This window comes from Canis lupus, chromosome 6 (assembly GCF_011100685.1).
Source record: "Canis lupus familiaris isolate Mischka breed German Shepherd chromosome 6, alternate assembly UU_Cfam_GSD_1.0, whole genome shotgun sequence".
Taxonomy (NCBI): Eukaryota; Metazoa; Chordata; class Mammalia; order Carnivora; family Canidae; genus Canis; species Canis lupus.
Window position 1 is genome coordinate 1,718,119 of NC_049227.1, and position 13,601 is coordinate 1,731,719.

The following is a 13,601-nucleotide window of genomic DNA, read 5'->3' on the forward strand; positions in this document are numbered from 1 at the left end:
TTAGATTTGCTGTGTTAAATCCACAGCTCTGGATGGCAGGGGAGGGTCCAGGGTGAATTTTTGAGGTTGAGGTATATAGTATGACATTGAAACCTCTGGAATGTGTTTAGGTAGAAAGAGCAGAATGACTAAGTGTTTTGTATTTTTTTTTGTTCTGTTTTGCTTTTTAAAGAGAAGGGATGGGCAAAGGGGGAGGGAGAGAGAATCTCAAGCAGGTTGCACATCCAGCCCGACATGGGGCTTGATCTCATGACCAGACCTGAAATCAAGAGTTGGCTGCTTAACCAAGTGAGCCTTCCAGGTGCCCCTATTTTTGTTTTTGTTTTGTTTTTTTTATAGAATGTGTGAACAGTCCTGGTTCACTGTTCCAGAGTTTAAAAAAAAAAAAGTCCCAACTAATTTTTCCATTGAGAGAACCTTGGTTTCTATTCGAGTGACACGAGAGAGGAAGGGTAATGAGTGAGAGGGAGGGCACATTGAGGTGATGGGTCTGCCAGTGGCTCCAGTACGTGCTATTTTTATGAGGCATATTGTTGTGAACCAATTTTCATGTTGAAATAGCTTCCCCTCCCAAACAAATGACTTTTTATGTTGTTGAATGGGATGACAGGTACTTTCTTTGAAGATTAGCTAACTCAGTTCTTAGCCTGTGCTAAAACATATACATTATAAGCCCTTCTAAGGGAAGAGTCTGTGACTGATTTGCTTCTCACAGAGGTATTGATTAATAGGAGTCGGGAAAAAAACAGTTTCCAGAAGAATCGGGATTAAGAACAGATGCCTCGAGTTTTGTGAAAGTAGATTTCCACTCAGAGTTCAGATGGCCTGAGAACAATGGACCCCAGAAGGGCATGTCTAGTGAAATTTTCAGTTCATTCTTTGCTTTGTTGTGGGTGTTTTTTTTTTTTTTTAAAGATTTTATTTATTTATTTATTTATTTCTTTATTTGAGAGAGGAGAGGAGGGGCAGAGGGGCAGAGAGAGAGGATCTGAAACACACTCCACATGAACATGGAGCTGGATGTGGGGTCCAATCCCATGACGGAGAGATCAGGACTTGAGCTGAAACCAAGAGTCAGACACTCAACCAACTGAGCCACCCAGGTGCCCTGTTTTGGCTTTGCTTTTTAAAAATAATATTTGTTACATTTAAAAAAAATAGTTGGTTATAAAATATACAATCACAGGATGCCTGGATGGCTCAGGGGTTAAGTGCCTGCCTTCAGATCAGGGCGTGATCCTGGAGCCCCGGGATTGAGTCCCACATAGGGCTCCCTGTATGGGGTCTGCTTCTCCCTCTGCCTAAGTCTCTGCCTCTCTCTCTCTCTCTGTCTTCTCATGAATAAATAAATAAAATCTTAATATATATATATATATACATATATATATATATACATAAAATCAGACACATGGATATGTTTGTAAATAAAGTATAAGGACCACTACCAACTGCTCAGTTACTTGAAATATCACCATTCTATGATAATTAATCTCTACATTTTGTTGTATTTACTTCCTTTCTTTCCCTAAGCATGTTTTTTTATAGTATAAATCATATTGCCTATATAATTTTTATCCTGATATTTAAAGAAAGATTTTCTCGTGTCATTTAGTAAATGGGATTTTTGATTGTGCATTATATTTGACCATGTGGATGTAATTGACTTGACATCACACAGTTTTTTGGTTTTCACCATTTTATTTTCAATAATTTCAAATAGAAAATTCAAGAATAGTACAACGAACTCCCATATATCTCTCACCCAGATTCTCTGATTGCTGACATTTGGCCATATGTGCTTTACCATTCTCTCTCCCTCATTGGGTATGTCCAGTGTTTTCTCATAATTGGATTTAAGTTATGCAGCTTTTGCAGAAATATCACAGAAGTATTGATGATGTGTCTGCCTCACAACATTGGATCGGGTGACATATAATGATGGTCTGTCCCATTACTTGTGATACTAACTTTGATCACTGAATTAAGATGGAGTCTGCCAGACTTCTCAATGTAAAGTGATTCTTTTCCCTTTATACTTAATAAGTACCTAATGGGGCAATACTTTAAAATTGATAAATATCTGATCCTCATCAAACTTTTACTCTAGTTTTGGTACACATTAGGTATTCTTGACTGAATCAGTTATTGCGATGGTGGTTACCAGATGATTGTTTTTCCAAGCCCAGTGTTCCTTCTGCATTTATTAACATGATGCTGTAAACAACAGCCTTTTATTATCTACATCCATCCATCCATCCATCCATTGACCTACTGATCAATCGATCGATCGATCGATCGATCCATCCACCCACCTATCCATCCATCCATCCATCCATCCATCCATCCATCCATCCATATAAAATATTGGTTCATCAATTTCCATTTTATTTAATACATCATTATCTCTTCCTGTCATTGTTTATTTTCATATTAGCAGCAGACCCTTCAGGCTGGTTCCTGAATCTTTTCAGCATAATTTCATCTTTGAAAATTGATGGTCACACAACACATAATGTTTAGAAATTTATTTTCTACTTGACAACAAGTAATGAGCATTTTCCACGTTATTAAGACTTTACAGTGTTACTTTTCATCAGTGCACAGTGTCCATCAAATGTACGTAATGCTTCAGCTCTCCTGGTGGGTGAAGGGGTCTGAGAGAGATTCCTCTCATATGTGAAGACCCTCATTTCATTAGATGGGGGACACATAGTGTTATCAGAAATAGTGCACAGAGCAGGGGCAAGTCCATTGTATTTGGATACAATTATTGCTCGGCCTCCAGCTTGTAACTGGCTATGCAGTTGCTTAGACAGGCACTGTCTACACAGGATGCAGAAACATTCACTGTGGGGATACCTTTCATATAAAAAATTTCCAGCAACCTATGTACCCATCAGCTGGAGATGGGAGTATTATATAGTAGTTTAAACAATCTCAAGTTGTATGGATCAGCATGTGTGGATATATATGTGTGTATATGTGTGTTTGTATTCATTATATTATGTATGCATGCCCGGCACCCCCCCCCCCCACACACATGTACATTTCTTCAGAATGCAGATGAAAAAGTCCAAGACAGGAATTAGAACTGATGTCATGATAGCAGTTACCGTTGGATGGAAGGAGAAGAAATAGAAAAGCGATCTGTGAGGGGCATCAAGATAGTATATGTAAATTATACTTCTATGAAGCCATGAAGACATCTAAAGTAAATATAGTGTCATATATAGACTTGATAAGGGGCTGAATTAGGTAAACACATGCTTACTATAATATTCTCTTCTCTAGGTTCCCATGTTTGAAATCTTTTATGATAAGAGGTAAAGATTTTTTAAAACATGAATGGGAATGATCAGTACTAAATCCAAGATTGTCATTTTATCTGTGGAGTGAGGGAAATAGGATCAGAGAGAGAGATAGAGGGAGTACCATTTGAATGTGTGATCTCTGACTTCTGTTTTCCTAAAAAAAATTTATCAAAATTGCAAAATGTTAGGATCTGACTTAGTTTAGTTGTGGGTTTACAGGGGTTCCCTTACAGCATTCTCTAGGCTTTTCTGCATTTTTAAAAACCCGTGCCATAGAAGTGAGAAAATAAGTTTCTAATTCCCTGGACAGGAAGGAAGTAATGGAATTTATAGCATGTATGGCATGTTAGCTTTGGAAAGCAGAGCCTGAGGCAAGGCTTAAGTGCTAATGTCTCCGGGGAGGAACAAGCCCAGGGCAACAGAATGAGGATAAAGAGAGGTGAGAGAGGGAAGGATGAGAAGTAAACAAAAAGTGATGCATTGCTATATTGGTCACACCATTTTATGAGACCTTAGCTATGCAGCATGTGTCCACATAGGCTATACAGAAACACTGTCTGGGGACAGTCCACTGAAGAGAGGGATGGAGAGGGAATCCATTTCCTAACTCTCTCCTCTGTTTTGTCAAAACTGACTTTTCAGGAAGTTAATGTTCATGTACTTCTGGAGTGTGTCATCCACTGGCCACCGCTAGGGAGGCAAGATTGCATACAGAGTGTGGTGCTTCATCCAAGTTAGGAACGGTGAGGGAGCGAGAGACCCTGGCAGCGGCCTCAGGCCTTGGGGCCATCTGGCCCTGAAGGAGTCTGTTTGTAGTTCCCATGCTGGCAAGGGCTACAGCACAGCCAGTGGCCAGGCGTATGGAAGACAGATGAGGTTGAGGGAACCGGAGGAGTCCTAGTAAATGAGTCTGAAACAAATGGAATGGGTCACCTCTTTTGACAGAAACACGAGAGAACACAAGGATAAATTTTGTAGTAGGTAAGCTTGTATGGGAGAAGGGCTGAGGAACTGATAAGCTCTTTCTTTTCTGAGGTGCCCGTGGAGGACTACATTATTCACTGAGGTTTTGGGGGTGGATTTGGGAAGTGGGATTGGGAGTTTGGGGAGAATTGGGAGGACTTGAATAGAGGCAAAGGGAAAGGATCGTGTCTGGCTATAGAAGTGCACAGGCTCCTTGGGATGCCACTTCTAGTTGGGTTGAGTGAGAAAAGAAGACTTGGGAAGGCTGGTGGTCTGGAGAAGTGCTGGGGGTGATGGTTTTAGAAGTCTGAAGAGCAGCTGGATGGGAGTGACACTTGGAAAATATGAGGTTGTGTTACAAGAGGGAAATTTTAGAGCTTAAGATTCAGAGTTGGAGCTATGTTGGGCAAGGATGAGGATCAGAATGTGGCTGTGGTTGAATAGAGTGGGGGTAGATGGAGGGAAGCAGTGGTTAAGGATATGGAGGTCACTTAGAATAGCAACAGAAGTCTGGAAATGGAGCAAGATTGTTGTTCTGAGATATGGCAGAAGTATAAAGGCATGAAGAGGAATGATTAGTAAATTTAGCTCAGCTCTGCACTGGAGGACCAATGCGAATGATGAGGAACTGTTTCAATGTTGAGTCACCAAGGGACGCCAATTAACAAATGGGGTCAGCCATTTTGTCATTGACACTAAACTGAATCATCACCATATAATCTTGAATCCAATTACCATCCACGTGTAAAGATCTTACACATTTTCCTACTGCAAAATTAGTTTCTTCCCATGAGCCCCCTGCACCCTTCCCACCACGCATCCCCCCACTTCATGCATCCCCCCCACCCCACTCCCCAGCTATCTTAAGTTGTGGGTATTGGAACTTGGATCATCTAGTACTCTTGTGTCTGTCTGGGTTTGTGTCTCTCTTTCCACCTGCCCCCTCATGAGTGCTTGCAGGGCAGGGCCAGATCTCACCCTGCATCAGATCCCCACCTAGCCTGGTCCCTGATGACCCGTGGGTGCTCTGCATATTGTAGGGAGAGGGCTGTAGCAGCAGCAGGCAACTGCGGACCATGGGTCACTTTCTGTCTGATGGTTGAGATGAGCTCTTTGATGAAGTCATTTCCTGGTTTCTGCCTTTTCAAACACTTATTTTTATTTATTTATTCATGAGAGAGGGGCAGAAACACAGGCAGAGGGAGAAGCAGGCTCCATGCAGGAGCCTCGATTTAACCAAATTTCTGTTAATGGGTATTTGAATTGATTCAGATCCCTTTAATTTTTGGTGTTTTATTACGGAAAATTCAAGTGTAATGTACACCCATGGGGACCCATCACCCAGCTTTAACTTTGGACCAGGTTGTTTTATCTGTGCCCCACCTGCCAACCTTCCTCCTCCCTATATGTTTTTAAAGCAAATCCCAGACATTACATCACTTCATCTGTTATTATTTGAGTGTATATTTCTAGAAGAAAGGACTTAAAAAACATTAATATCACACCTACTGTGATTGACAGTAATTCCTTATTACCATTAGATCTGATCTTTAAACAAATATCTAAGTAACGACGCAACCAATGGCATGGCTCACACTTCATTTCATATGTGTGTGCATATGTAGCAGTAGGGTAGTGTCTAGAGGTAGGACCGTTCTGTTCTGTGTGGTCTGTTTTTAATAGAATTGAAATTGCCATTCTGCACTTCAAAGAGACTCTGCTGATTTGAAGTCCTATCCCCAGTGTTTAGAGGGCCAGCTTCCCACAACTTTATCTACACAGTGTCCTTGCAAACTGCTTGAGCTTTACCTGCCTCCCAGGGAAATGTACAGATGCTATTTTACTTTGCATTTACTTTACATATCTCTCATCATGAGTTGGGTTGAACATTATTTTAAGAGCCATTTGTAATTCCTTTCTCAGAAACCATCTGCTCGTATTCTCTGAAGATTTTTGTTTTGGTCTGTTGGCCTTTCTCTTATTGATAGACATAAGAGCTTTTTCAACATGCAGGAAATGGGCTCCTTATTTGTAATATATGTTGTAAGTATTTTCACCTTTTTTCTGGTCTTTGACGTAACTTGCTATAGTTTTTTGTTGTGAAGAATCTTTTAATTTCTTAAAAGCTTTTAAAAATCAGGTAGAGTTATCAATCTTTTATTTTACAGCTTTTGGTATTTGTTCCCTACTTAGTACAGCCTTTTATCTGTCCTGAGATCACATAAAAATTCCTGTTTTTTTATTACAATTATGACTTCGTTTTATATATTTAACCTTTGATTCTTCTGGAATTTATTTTTGATGTAAACCTTTTGATTCTCCTGGAATTTGTTTTGGTGTAAAGTGTGGAGTATGGTTTTATTCTTATGTTTTTTTCAGGTATCTGCTTAGTTGTCCTGACATCATTTATTGAATCCACCTTTTCACATTATTTGAAATGTCACTCTTGTCTCATACACTGAATTTCTGTAGTAATCCAGACCAATTTCTGATCTTCCTACTCTTTTCAACTGAATGGCTTATTGTCCTATATTTAGTAATTACCTATTGTTTGTGGTTTCCCATTTTTATTATTAAAAATAAGGCTGTATACATCTCTTTGTGGATGAATCTTTGTACACACCTCTTTTAGGATATTTTCCTACAAAGGGAATTGCTGTGCCTAAAGGTATAAATGCCTTAAAATATCTTTATTATGGAAATAGTCAAACATACTGAAAAAGAGAGGATGGTATAGACCTTTGAGTAGCCATCACCGTGCTTCAATGACTTTTAACATTTTACTTATTCTATTTCATCTATCGCCTCTGCCCCCAAGCATTTTTGTCCTGGAGTATTTTAAAGCAAAGCGCAGACATCGTATCATTTCATCCATAATCACATCGGTGTGTCTCTCGAACTTAAATCAGCATACTTCTCTAGTATGATTATCTCAAAAGTATCCATATCATATTCGATCTCATCAGGATTCAAACAAGGTCCAGATTTTTAAGACTTTTGTAATTCCTGCCCTGATTGCCCTGCCCAGAGATTATGCCAGTTTATGTGGCTGCCAGCGCACGGGAGACTTGCTCTTTACCTTATATCCTCCACAACTCTGGGCACATCATCAAACAAGTCCTGCTGACCTTCCAGGTGCTGTAGCCAGAAACCTTGGAGCTCTCCTGCCTCCCTTCTTTCTCTCACATCCCATACCTTACTTTTCGGGGTATTCTGCTGGCTTTACCTTTAAAACCATCCATAACCTGATCACTCCTCCCTCATCTCTTGTGTCCTTCTCTCACCAGGACCTTGGCACCTGCCTCTGTGCTCCCCTGTTATTCTCTAGAGTGTGTTCATGCAGCAGCTAGAGACATCTTTTTTTTTTTAATTGAGGTATAATTGACATATAAGATTATATTAGTTTCAGGGACGCCTGGGGGACTCAGTGGTTGAGGCTCTGCCTTTGGCCCAGGGCGTGATCCTGGAGACCACGGATCCAGTCCCACATCAGGCTCCCTGCATGGAGCCTGCTTGTCCCTCTGCCTCTCTCTCTCCCTCTCTTTGTCTCTCTCATGAATGTATAAATAAAATCTTTTAAAAAAATACTTTAAAAAATTATATTAGCTTCAGATGTACGACATAATGATTCACATTTGTGTATATTGCAAGATGATCACAGTAGTCTAGTTAATATCCATCACAACACATAGTCACAAAATTTATTTTCTTGCTTTAAAGATCTACACTCTAGCAACTTTCAGACGTGAATACAATGTTATTAACTGTGGTCATGCTCTGTGTTGCATCCCTATGCCATTTATTTTATAAATGGAAGTTTGCACCATTTTTAAAACATTTTTAAAAAGATTTATTTATTTGAGAGAGAGAGAGTGGAGAGTAAGGGGAGGGTCAGAGGGAGAGAGAAATCCTCAAGCAGCCCCCCCACTGATCTCAAAGCCTGACGTGGGGCTTGATCCCAGGACCCTGAGGTCATGACCTGAGCTGAAATCAAGCGTTGCCGCTTACCCGACTGAGCCACCCAGGTGCCGCTGGAAGTTTGTACCTTTGGCCACTGTCACTTATCTTGTTCACCTTGCCACTCTTCCCACCTCTGGCAACCACCAATCTGTTCTCTGTCACTGTGAGTTCCAGTTTTGTTTTTGAATTCCAAAACAAAGTGAAATTACATGCTATTTGTCTTTATGTGCCTTGCTTCACTTAGCATAAGGCCCTCAAGCTCCATCTAAGTCATTGCACATGGCAAGATTCCGTTCTTTTTTATGGCTGCGTAATATTCCATTGCATATATACACCCCACATCTTTGTTATCCATTCACTCATACATGGGACACTTAGCTTGCTTCTGTGTCTTGGCTGGTGTGCATAACGCTGCAGTGAACATGAGGGGCATATATCTTTTTGAGTCAGTGTTTTCATTTTCTTTGGATAAATACCCAGAAATGGGATTGCTGGATCATATGGTAGTTCTATTTTTAATTTATTGAGGAACCTCCATGCTGTTTTCCACAGTGGCTTCACCAATTTACACTCCCGCCCACAGTGCGCAGGGGCTTCCTTTACTCCACAGCCTCGCCAACACTTGTTATTTTGTGTGTTGGTGATGATAATAGCCATTCTGACAGGTGGGAGGTGATACCTCATTGTGGTTTTGATTTGCATTTTCTTGGTGATTGGTGATGTTAAGCACCTTTTCATGTGCATGTTGGCCATCCGTATGTCTTCCTTGGGCAGAGGCATCTTTTTAACACACAAATGAGACCATGGCATTCCTTTGCTCAGCAATGTGCTGTGGCTCCCATCTCAGAGTAAAGCCCAAAGTGCTGACGGTGGCCTACAAAGCCCTACACCATCTGCTTTCCCACCCTTGTCTCTCCCCTGTCACCACCTCCTTCTTTTCCCCCCTCACTCACTCTACCGCACCCAGGTCACTTGGCCTTCTTTTGTTGTCCAATTTATAATTTTAATTCCCTTCATTTTTAAATTTCAGAACTAGAATTTGGATAGATGTGTGATGTACAGTCGTAACTTAATATGTTCCAAGTTCTCAACTGATTATTGCAGCCCTGTAAATTAAGTCTTCCATCTTTTTCTCCATGGGTTGAAATGTTGCCTTCGTCATGCTGTTTACTTCAGTGATCCAGAAGTCCACATGGACATGTGTGGCACCTCGGCATCCTCCCAATGGGATCACAGGTTCTTCAGGGGTGATCAGGAATGGTGTGTGTGTGTGTGCAAGTGCGTGCACTTTGTATTTCTGGAATAGTTGGCTTACTCTCTTATGACTCACTTAGGATTCAGTTTCTGAGTAGAATTCCTCAAGCAATCCCACCCTCCACCCCCCACCTCTTCCGAGCTGCCCTTATCTTACTGGAGGTCTGGCTGAGGTCAGTTTGCCTCAGCTGATTTGGGTGTTATTTCTCACACTGGAGCCATTGTGAGGCTTTGAAAATAGTCTTTTCAGAGGTGCAGACTCATTTTGATAGAGAACCAGCATGTTAAAACAAAATGAGAGAGTTGGCAATTTTAAGCAAATAAATTGCTTCCTATCGATAATGGGATATTTATGCAGCCTGCAGTGGAGAGCAATTTCTTTCGTATCCAGGCCCTTTATCAGTGATCAGGACAGCTGAATGCAGTAGGAAGTGATGTGGCCAGGAGCTGATGGGAAGACTGCTGTGTGGGAACTCGGGGAGCTGTGGGAGCGAGCTGCCCTATGGCCCTACGCCGAATGGCTGTGTGTCGGACCACACCTCCTGCACCTGTGCTTGCCTTTACTAGGGGAGCTTGGGCTCATGTCGTCTCCATTTCACCTGGCTGCTGCTCTTTTTCCTTTTTCTCTTTCTCTTTCTCTTTCTCTCTTTCTTTCTTTCTTTCTTTCTTTCTTTCTTTCTTTCTTTCTTTCTTTCTTTCTTTCTTCTTTCTCTTTCTTTCTTTTTCTTTCTTTCTTTCTTTCTCTTTCTTCCTTCCTTCCTTTTTTTTTTTTTTGGTAAAGATTTTATTTATTTATTCATGAGAGACACACAGAGAAAGCTAGAGACATAGGCAGAGGGAGAAGCAGACTCCCTGTGGGGAGCCGGTGGAGGACTCAATCCCCAGACTCTGGGATCATGACATGAGCTGAAGGCAGATGCTCAACTGCTGAGCCCCCTGGCACCCCCACTTGACTGCCTTTCTTGAAGCAGCAAGCACAGGGATTGCTCAGTGGAGAAGTGGGAAACAAGACAATCCCAATACTGGAGCTGTGCTGGACACAGACATCAATTCAGGGGCAACAGGGAGAGCCTAGGACCAGCTCGGGAGGCTGCTAGGGGAGAGTCTGATGTGGTGATGTGCTTAGTGTCAGAGAATAATAATGAGACAGTGGCTGTCCTGGGGAAGCCAAGACATGGCACAGGTCAGGGCTTCTCCGAGTATGGGTCCTGAACCATCTGTGCATAGTGAGATCCATTTAGTGACCTGGGGTGTGCGTCAAAAAGAAGAAAGAAATAGAATAGAAAGCACCAGAGCATGTCCCACACTGAAAGGGTGTGTGCTATTTCAGGAAGTGTGCGTTCAAAGAGGTAGAAAATGAAGCTTTGAGGTGCAGACTCTGGGGCTGGAAGACCTGGGTTCAGATCACTGCCCTGACCCAACCACGTGGCCTCGGGTGAAGGGTAATGACACAACCTGCCTCATGAGGTGTCATGAGGAATAAATGAGCTAATATTCCAAGAGTGCTTAGACCAGTGCCTGGTACATACTGAGCAGGTGATCAATGTTAGCTGTGACACAGTGGTTGGAACCAGAAGAGATTGCTGGGAGTTGATCATTTGTTACCTACACAAAAGCAATTTTACATGGTTCAACCTGGTACACACACACACACACACACACACACACCTTCTGCAAGTACTACCGTGACATTATGCATCTGTCATGATGTGCAGTGCGTTTCATACTGTGGGTTGGAATAAAAAGACTGTGCTCTGCTGGCTTTCCCTGGCAAGGGAGTGGATATGAGGCATCAGTTTTCATAACCAAGTGTGATAGTTTTGTAGAGCTTTTGCTCTGGGGGAGCCCATGGCATGCTCTTCCCTTCCTTGTCATTTCAGGCTGGAGAGGTGTGCTGGGCTCCTGAGAGCTCCCCTTTACCGAGTTGTGCATCCAGAAGAGCCCATCTCCTGTTCAACCCTGGCCTCCTTCCTGGCTTTTCTTGAGTCCCGTGTACCGGGCTGTCCAGAGTCTTCTCCCTCTCCGTGAACTGACACAATGAAAACAAAGCTGTATTGCCTTTAAAAATAATCCTTTTCTCATTAAAAAACAACAGCAGTAAGAGTCCCTCACATTTTCTTGGGCTTACTGGTTGGCCTCCTGTTGTAAAGTTATGTTCTGTTTTCCAGCCTAGGAGAGATGACAGAGGTCAGGAGAAGGACTCGGTGTCGAGAATGATAGCCTGCAGGAGTCCAAGAAAGTCCGACTTCCAGCCACTAGGGTGCCCTCCCGCCCCTTCCCTTTGGCTCCATGTGGATGCCTCCTCTTCCCAGTTGGGTGGCCTCTCCACTCTTCTACTTTGGTTTCCCAAGACACGGTCTTCAGCATCTAGGACAGTGCCTGACACACAGAGGGTGCCCAAGAAATATGTGTTGGATTGAAGTGAGCTGAACAGATATTTCCCTTCTCAAGAGAATTCCTGAGACCCTTGGGGAGGGGAGGGGGCGCGGGGCACTCCTGAGAGGTCGTCTCCTTCTCTCCACTCAGGTTGCTTCTGGTTTATTTCTGGAACTTGGATCTTATTCTTCTGGCTTCCACATTGGTGCTAAATCCACAAAATGATTTTGTTTTCTCAGATGTTAGTCTCTGATCTCAGGATATTAACGTTCATGGCACATGAACAGCATGATTTAGTGAAAAATTAATTGTATTAATGATTAGCATGTTGTACACAGATAAATTCCACTCGATTTGCTGCTTGCAATATTGCCTTATGTGCCCAATGATCCGGGGCCTTCTTTCTATTTTGGGCTATTTGCCTCTTTTTCACTGATAAGGTGCTTATTGCTGTGTGAGAAATGTCCCCTTCTGTGCGGAGGCACCAGACTTGTCCCCGTGAAGCTGTTCCGTCTGCTGGGCCCTGGAGATGTCCTGGCTCCTCCTGCAACAAACTGCCCGGCACCCTGCCCGAGGCGCTATCCCAGTCTGGAGTGGGGAGCACAGCTCTCCCCACACACCGCCTCTCCTTCTCCTGGCAGGGGAGCCCTCTTCCCCTCTGAGTATAGGCAGTGTGTGTGTGTGTGTGTGTGTACACGCATGCACATGCATGTTCCTGGGCGCCTCCTTTGGGCCAGGCTGAGTGTGGGGTTTACTCAAAGTCCGTGATTACCCTGCAGGTCTTTCTAGACGATATCTGAATTGTCTTCCTCCCCTTGCCACCCTTGTTTATGAACATCTGGATCTTGAACTTGAGGAGGGGATTCCTCTCTAAGTGATAGCTGGATGAAAGGTATATATCATAGGAGATTGGGATTCTCTGCCTAAAAATGGTGTGAAATGGAGGATGGTGATAACTGCCTTTTGGGGAGTGTGATACTGTGATAAAATAGGAAATTATATTTGATCTTCTTGCCTGGTTGTGGGAGCTCCTAAAACCCTGGGAACCTCTGCAGTGGTCAGTGTCTTTTCTCTGCTAATGAGATGACCGGTGGCTGGTGTCCTTGGATAGTTTCAGGGTGGGGGCTGGTTGCCAAAAAGACTAAAGTATTATTAGAGGGTGGAGCTTTTAGCCCCACCCCAACTTCCGGGGAGAGGAGAGGGCTAGAGATTGAGTTCTGTTATCAGTGGCCAGTGATGTACTCAGCCATGCTCACGTCATGGAACCGCCATAACAACCGTAGAGGACAATGTCCAGAGAGCTCTGGGGCTGGTGAACACATGGAGGTGCTGGGAGGGTTGTGCCCAGAAAGGGTATGGACACTTCACGCCCCCTGCACCCCTTCTGTACCTTGTCTTGGGCATCTCTTCCATGTGACTGTTCCTGAGTTGGATCCCTTAAAATAAACCAGTAATTGTAAGGGAAGAGCTTTCCTGAGTTCTGTGAGGCATGCTAGCAAATTATCAAATCCATGGTGGGTTTGGAGGAACCCCAGACTTTATAGCCAGACAGGCAGAGAATGGGCGGATGGACTGGCAGCTGGTGTCTGAGGTGAGGAGAGTTTTGTGGGACCTAACCCATGGGGTCTGCACTAACTGTGAGTAGCTAGTGCCAAAAGTGGATGAAATCACTGGACACTGGCTTGGTATCCAAGGAGTTGGAGACTTAGTTGGTGTGGGACCCCCCACCCCCGGTCC

At 43.1% G+C, this 13,601-nt stretch overlaps 1 protein-coding gene across 11 annotated transcripts in view; it reads left to right on the top strand.

Moving 5' to 3' along the window:
• CALN1 (calneuron 1) overlaps positions 1–13,601 on the top strand; it is a 529,066-nt gene that overhangs the window by 252,762 nt on the left and 262,703 nt on the right. The gene's annotated exons all lie outside the window — the stretch shown is intronic.